This window comes from Rhipicephalus microplus, chromosome X (assembly GCF_043290135.1).
Source record: "Rhipicephalus microplus isolate Deutch F79 chromosome X, USDA_Rmic, whole genome shotgun sequence".
Classification (NCBI taxonomy): domain Eukaryota; kingdom Metazoa; phylum Arthropoda; class Arachnida; order Ixodida; family Ixodidae; genus Rhipicephalus; species Rhipicephalus microplus.
The window spans coordinates 177,336,497-177,342,361 of NC_134710.1; the positions used below are offsets into that span (position 1 = coordinate 177,336,497).

General features: G+C 48.2%; 1 pseudogene; it reads left to right on the top strand.

Moving 5' to 3' along the window:
• The first annotated feature begins 3,436 nt into the window (after window positions 1–3,436).
• LOC119176959 (kinesin-like protein KIF2A pseudogene) lies at window positions 3,437–5,203 on the top strand (annotated as a pseudogene).
• The last annotated feature ends 662 nt before the right edge of the window (window positions 5,204–5,865 follow it).

The following is a 5,865-nucleotide window of genomic DNA, read 5'->3' on the forward strand; positions in this document are numbered from 1 at the left end:
GCCAAAAGGTCGAAGCAATGAATTCGATAACTAAATATTCGAATGTTTTACGAAGGAAGGCTGGCAATTTCGGCGCAATAATATTTGTAGAAACATGCGCTTGCTAAGTAACCAAGTTTTCTGTGGCACGGCCACAGTACATGACTACAACAAGGCTCGTGCGTAGTGACGGCGTTGATGAGAAGCGTCTCCTCCTGGGGGCAGCGCATGCTGGTACTAAGGGCTATACGTAGTGTGTCGCCGCTGGTAAGGGTTCGTTAAGTGTAGAGCGAATTTATATGTGGACGACCGCTCCATTTAACATTTTGCACCGTGTTTTCGTGTTGAGACAACGCCACCCTAGACTATATTGTTGAGCGCGCAGCTCGTAGAAGTTCCTGCTTGCAGTGGTTGCAAGAGCCGTGCGCAGGTCGTTGCCGCGATTGGCTGCGAGATCGAACAGAGTAGTCACCTGGCGGATACTGCATGGCCAAAGAGGCAAAGTGTGAATTCCTCCATGCGTCGTCTTCTAGCCACGTCGTGTTTCCATGTGCGCGTACGTCATGCACGTTCTCAAAGTGTGGTTTGTTCGGTCATGTCAGTGCGAGTGTAAGTGTTTCTACGTACGCCTGAAACGACGGGCGAAAGCATTTGGTCTTGCTAGGCTGCTAATCATTGTAATAGGATCGGCGAGTGACACTTTCCAGAGGGCTGCTTATTTTCGCCGTATACCCTCCATTCACGAGAACAATTTCTGAGTGGGTGCCGCTTTCTTATTCAAGCACATAGCGAAATGCACTTGGCATCCCCCCAAACATGAGGACTAATAAATGACATTTGAATGCAGCGTTTTATAACGACTCAGTTGCAAAAAAAGAACTGGCTCTAGGTAATGCACTCTCGCGCTGTTGGTAGGTGTACAGCTACGGCACTGTAGTTTATTGATCATGTGAGGAGCTTTTCTTTTGTTTATCTTGCCGTGGTACCACTACACAGAAATATTACTTTCACATAAACAGGGACACATCGGTACTTAAACTGTACTTAAAGCAGAGTTACCATGCGCAACCGTGTTCTAAGATTTGAGAACGCTTTAAAGAGATTAGACATTGAAAATCAATTTATACGGCATGTTTTATATATAATGTCGTATAATTGCTCTGAAAATTTCATCATTTTTACGTTGTCTTCAGCGTTTGTGTGGCATTGTTAGTGACCAACGGATGGCAGTGGCCATTTTTGTCCGACAAAAAAAGCATGCTTCTCCCATTAACCAAGCTTTTGTAGCACCTTCATACATGTAATCCATCGACGAAAACCTTCTGCTTAACCCTTCGATAATATTTTATATTATACTGGTACAAGAACATGTGCACACACGTGGTAAACGCAGTGTAGCACAAGCGCCATCAGCCACTACGCTTTCCGTTTTCCTGACTAGAATTATCGACTGTCACACATTTCATGGTCAACAGAATGAGAGAGAAAAAATCTTAAGGGTATCAGGTGCGAACGGGTGTACTGAATTATCGCACAGACATGCAGGCTTTCTACGATCCTTCTTTCTCTCTTTTTTTATAATGCAGATGACAAACATGTAAATAAGCAGTTCAGTCACGCTGCAGCAGTGCGGAGAAGGCAAAACACAAGTCAACCACGTACCGCTTTTCATTCAATAAAGATATGATGTTCTGAGCGGACGAGCGAAGGCGATACTAATATGCATAATACTCGGACGAAACGAAACCTCGTCGTCCTAACTGCTTAGCGTGTACGTGCCTACGTATAATTATACGCACCTTGTGTGGTTGCTGCTCAGTGAAACGAAGAAAATTCTTGACTTCGAACGCACATGAAAACGTGCTGAATAACTCTCGCCGCGTACCTTTACTGTGCAAGTTCTCCATGTCTGATACCTTTTCGACCAGCGGACTTTCACAGAAAGATAACTATGGTAAAGCTGACATTCGGGCAATTTAGTGTGTACTCATGACTATGAAGTCGTCGTGACGGAACAGATGAAAACACTGCAGCTTCGCTTTTTTTTTTGTAGCCTTTCCGTCACACCGTTTTCATAAAAGCGCAAATATTATTAAAAATATTGGGCCAAATTTGAAGCTCGTCGAAGGTACTCAGGATGCCCATTAGCCACTAAAAAGAACTGCCAATCAAGCAATGCTGATTGCAAATATGTGAGTTTAGAAATTCACCACCTAGCTACCCGAAGGCGGGAAGTACAAAAGAAGGTGCTAATGACTTCCACTTGATAAGTACTGTTGACTGGGTGAGTTAGTGCATGATAAAATGACACTGCTTTAGCACAGTTCAGTTCGAGCCTGAGGATGCTATACGGTCAAGAAGGGGAAAGAACAGACGATAGTGTAAGCGCTAACTTCCAACGTTTGTTTACTGCGTTACTTTACAGCACATAGCTCACCCCATGCCAGACACATAAGAAAACCGTAAACGTGTGGTGCAGCACACGTTACCAAAAAAACCTAGTTGTCATCTGATCTCAAATTCCCAATCATATATCAACACTTCACAGAACACGTTCCAGCTCCGCCGCGGTGGTCTAGTGGCTAAGGTACTCGGCTGCTGACCCGCAGGTCGCGGGTTCGAATCCCGGCTGCGGCGGCTGCATTTCCGATGGAGGCGGAAATGTTGTAGGCCCGTGTGCTCAGATTTGGGTGCACGTTAAAGAACCCCAGGTGGTCAAAATTTCCGGAGCCCTCCACTACGGCGTCTCTCATAATCATATGGTGGTTTTGGGACGTTAAACCCTACAAATCAATCAGAACACGTTCCAGAAAATTGAGTTCTTTTTCAGATAAGGCCACAGATGGCGTATTCGCACACACATTTGCACACTTTGCGATAGCAATCACTTAAATAATTTCTCGCGTCAACTAGTTACGACTGCGGCTCGAGATGACGCACTGGTCAAAGAATTGAGCGCATGCACACGTCTTGCCACGCATAGCCAGGAAACCACCAAAATAAATCTTTTTTACAATGTAACAGTGCTCGTCAAATGGTCATTAACACACCTACCAGTTCGTCTTATGTAAACCGCGTCACACGACAGGGGCAACATCTAGTGACGCCAATTACACATGGGAAGCGCTTGTGCACAGTCACAACGCCCCGACGTCTACTTCTTCGTCCGCACCGTTTTTCCCAGTGTCGCCCCCCAGAGACTCACTGGTTCCCGATGGTCCCTTCAAGTTGACAACCTGGACTTGCAAACGAGACACTTTACGGATTGTGTTTTATGTCTTTTTCATGTACCTTAAAATCGCGCAAAGCGCTAAAGGGGGAGCCCTGTAGTGCTGTCACCCCCATTTTTTGACCACCGCGCCACGCTTCTTGCACAGCTGATCCTAGCTTAGCAGCGTGTGTGTGAGTGAATGTTTAGCGTTCTGTTTCAACCCGGCTGCTTGCGTCCATCAAAACAATGTCTGCGCAACTGGGTGGGCTTAGAATCGGCTCCAGCGTCGACATTCAACGCACGGACGTGTGCATACATTCAGCCAAACTGGAGAGCATGGACCAGGACAAACAGGTCATCATGGCGGAGTGGAGCGAGAAGGGGAAGACCAAGGGCAAGGAGCTCGACTTCAGCACAGTGGTCGCGCTGAGCCAGGGACTTCAGGACGTCAACCGTAATCAGTCAAAAAGCTTCCAAAGCGTACGCAAGTGCCCCTGTCGTCGGCGAAGTCCGTTACAAATTAAGACCACCGGAGCCTTGCTAGGCCGGCACTGCACAAGCAGAACGGTCACGACCGCGCCATGGGGCCCCCACCCGCACCACTTCCCACAACCAAGACTAGGAATATAATTTCCTCGCTGGCCGAGAAGGACATGCCAATGAACTCGGTCTCGACGCGGCAGTCCCAGCAGCAGAAAGCTTCTCGGGCCCTGGTTACGCCTGGCGGCCGCGCGTCGGACCAGAGTGCGGTCAGCAGGCGCCGCGCTAATGTGGTCAAGAAAGTGGAACGAATAAAGAAACAGTGAGAAGAGCGGAGGGCAAGACAGCTCAGCCAGATCGATGAGAAGCGCGAGCGTATGAACGTCAACCCAAGAAATCTCAACTGAGAGTTTTTTTCTTGATAAGAGAGTACAGGTTGACACTAGACTTCAAAGCCTCTATCATTGAGCGACCCATCTGGGGTGCACCAGGTTTGCATGGCTGTACGCAAGAGGGCACCTAATAAAAAAGAGGTAAATCGAAAGGAGGTGAATGTCTTCACTGTGCCTAACAGGGATCTGATAGTAGTCCACAAACCAAAGCTAAAGGCTGACCTGACAAAGTTCCTAGAAAATTCGACATTTTGATTCGATTACGCCTTCGACGAGACGGCGAACATTCAGCTCGTTTACAAGTACACCGCAAGGCCCCTCGTACAGACCATATTTGACGAAAGAATGGCAACATGCTTCGCCTACCTACAGACGAGCAGCGGCAAAACACATACAATGGGCGGAGGTTTCTGTGGGAAGACACAAGACTGTTCTAAAGGCACCTATGCGCTAGCAACCAAGGACAGGTTCAATCCGCTGAAGTCTCTGAAATACAAGAACGAAGATTTAGTTGTGCCCTCAAGCTTCTTTAAAATATACAGCCGGAAGGTGTTTCACCTGCTCAATGTCAAGGCGATACTTCGTGTACTGGAAGATTCCAGGCAGCAGGTACAGGTTATCGGCTTTGTGGAGAGGGAGGTGGACTCCGTTTACGAGGTCCTCAAGCTCATTTAGCATGGCAACAGTGTGAGAACATCCGGGCCGACATCGGCCAACCAGAACTCCTCGCAATCCCATGCAGTGTTCCAGATCATCTTGAGGCAATGGAAGTCTGGCCGGCTGTACGGCTAATTCTCCCTCATTTACCTGGCCCGGTAACGAATGGGGTGCGGACACGTCGAGCGCCAACTGGCAGACAACGGTGAAGGGAGCCGATATAAACAAGAGCCGGCTTGCCCTGAAGGAATGCAGCAAGGCATTGAGTCGTCGGGGTGCCCATCTTCCGTTTCGGGCCAACAAGCTATTACAGGTCCTCAGGTATTTCTTCATCGGAGAGAACTCTCGGACCTGCATGATCGCCACCCTCTCTCCCGGCTTGACTTCTTGTAAGCATTCTCTCACCACACTGCGCTATGAAGACAGGGTGAAGGATCTTGGCCTCGAGCACAGCCCAGCCCCGCCACGGTGGTCTAATGGCTAAGGTACTCGGCTGCTGACCCGCAAGTCGCAGGTTCGAATCCTGGCTGCAGCGGCTACATTTCTGATGGAGGCGGAAATGTTGTAGGCCCGTGTGCTCAGATTTGGGTGCACGTTAAAGAACCCCAGGAGGTAGAAATTTCCGGAGCCCTCCACTACGGCGTCTCTCATAATCATATGGTGGTTTTGGGACGTTAAACCCCACATATCCATCAATCGAGCACAGCCCAGAGCTGAAGCCTGCCTCAAACGAGGATGAGAAGCTGGCAGTGGAGAGTGAAGAAGACCACCTGGCTCTTATGAGGACGTCTAATGATGGGGAGATGTCCGCTGATATGTACACAGTCAACGAAACAGTCTCCCACATCCAAGATATGGAAGAAGATATCCTAGACCTACACAAAACGGTTGTTGAGGCCAGCCAGCAATGGGTGCACCAAGACTTGGATCTTCTTACTATGTATGACCAATGAAGTTGACTACGATCTTGACTTGTACGTGCAAAAGCTCAAGGATCTGCTTGCTGAGAAAATGGTGGCCCTGTCGAAGTTCAATGAAAAGATAACAAGTTTCCAACAGCAATTCGCTGAGGAAAAAAAGAACATGAACATCAAGCGTCCCATGAAATAAACCTCTCAGCCGCCTCGACTCTCCTGATTCTCTTTC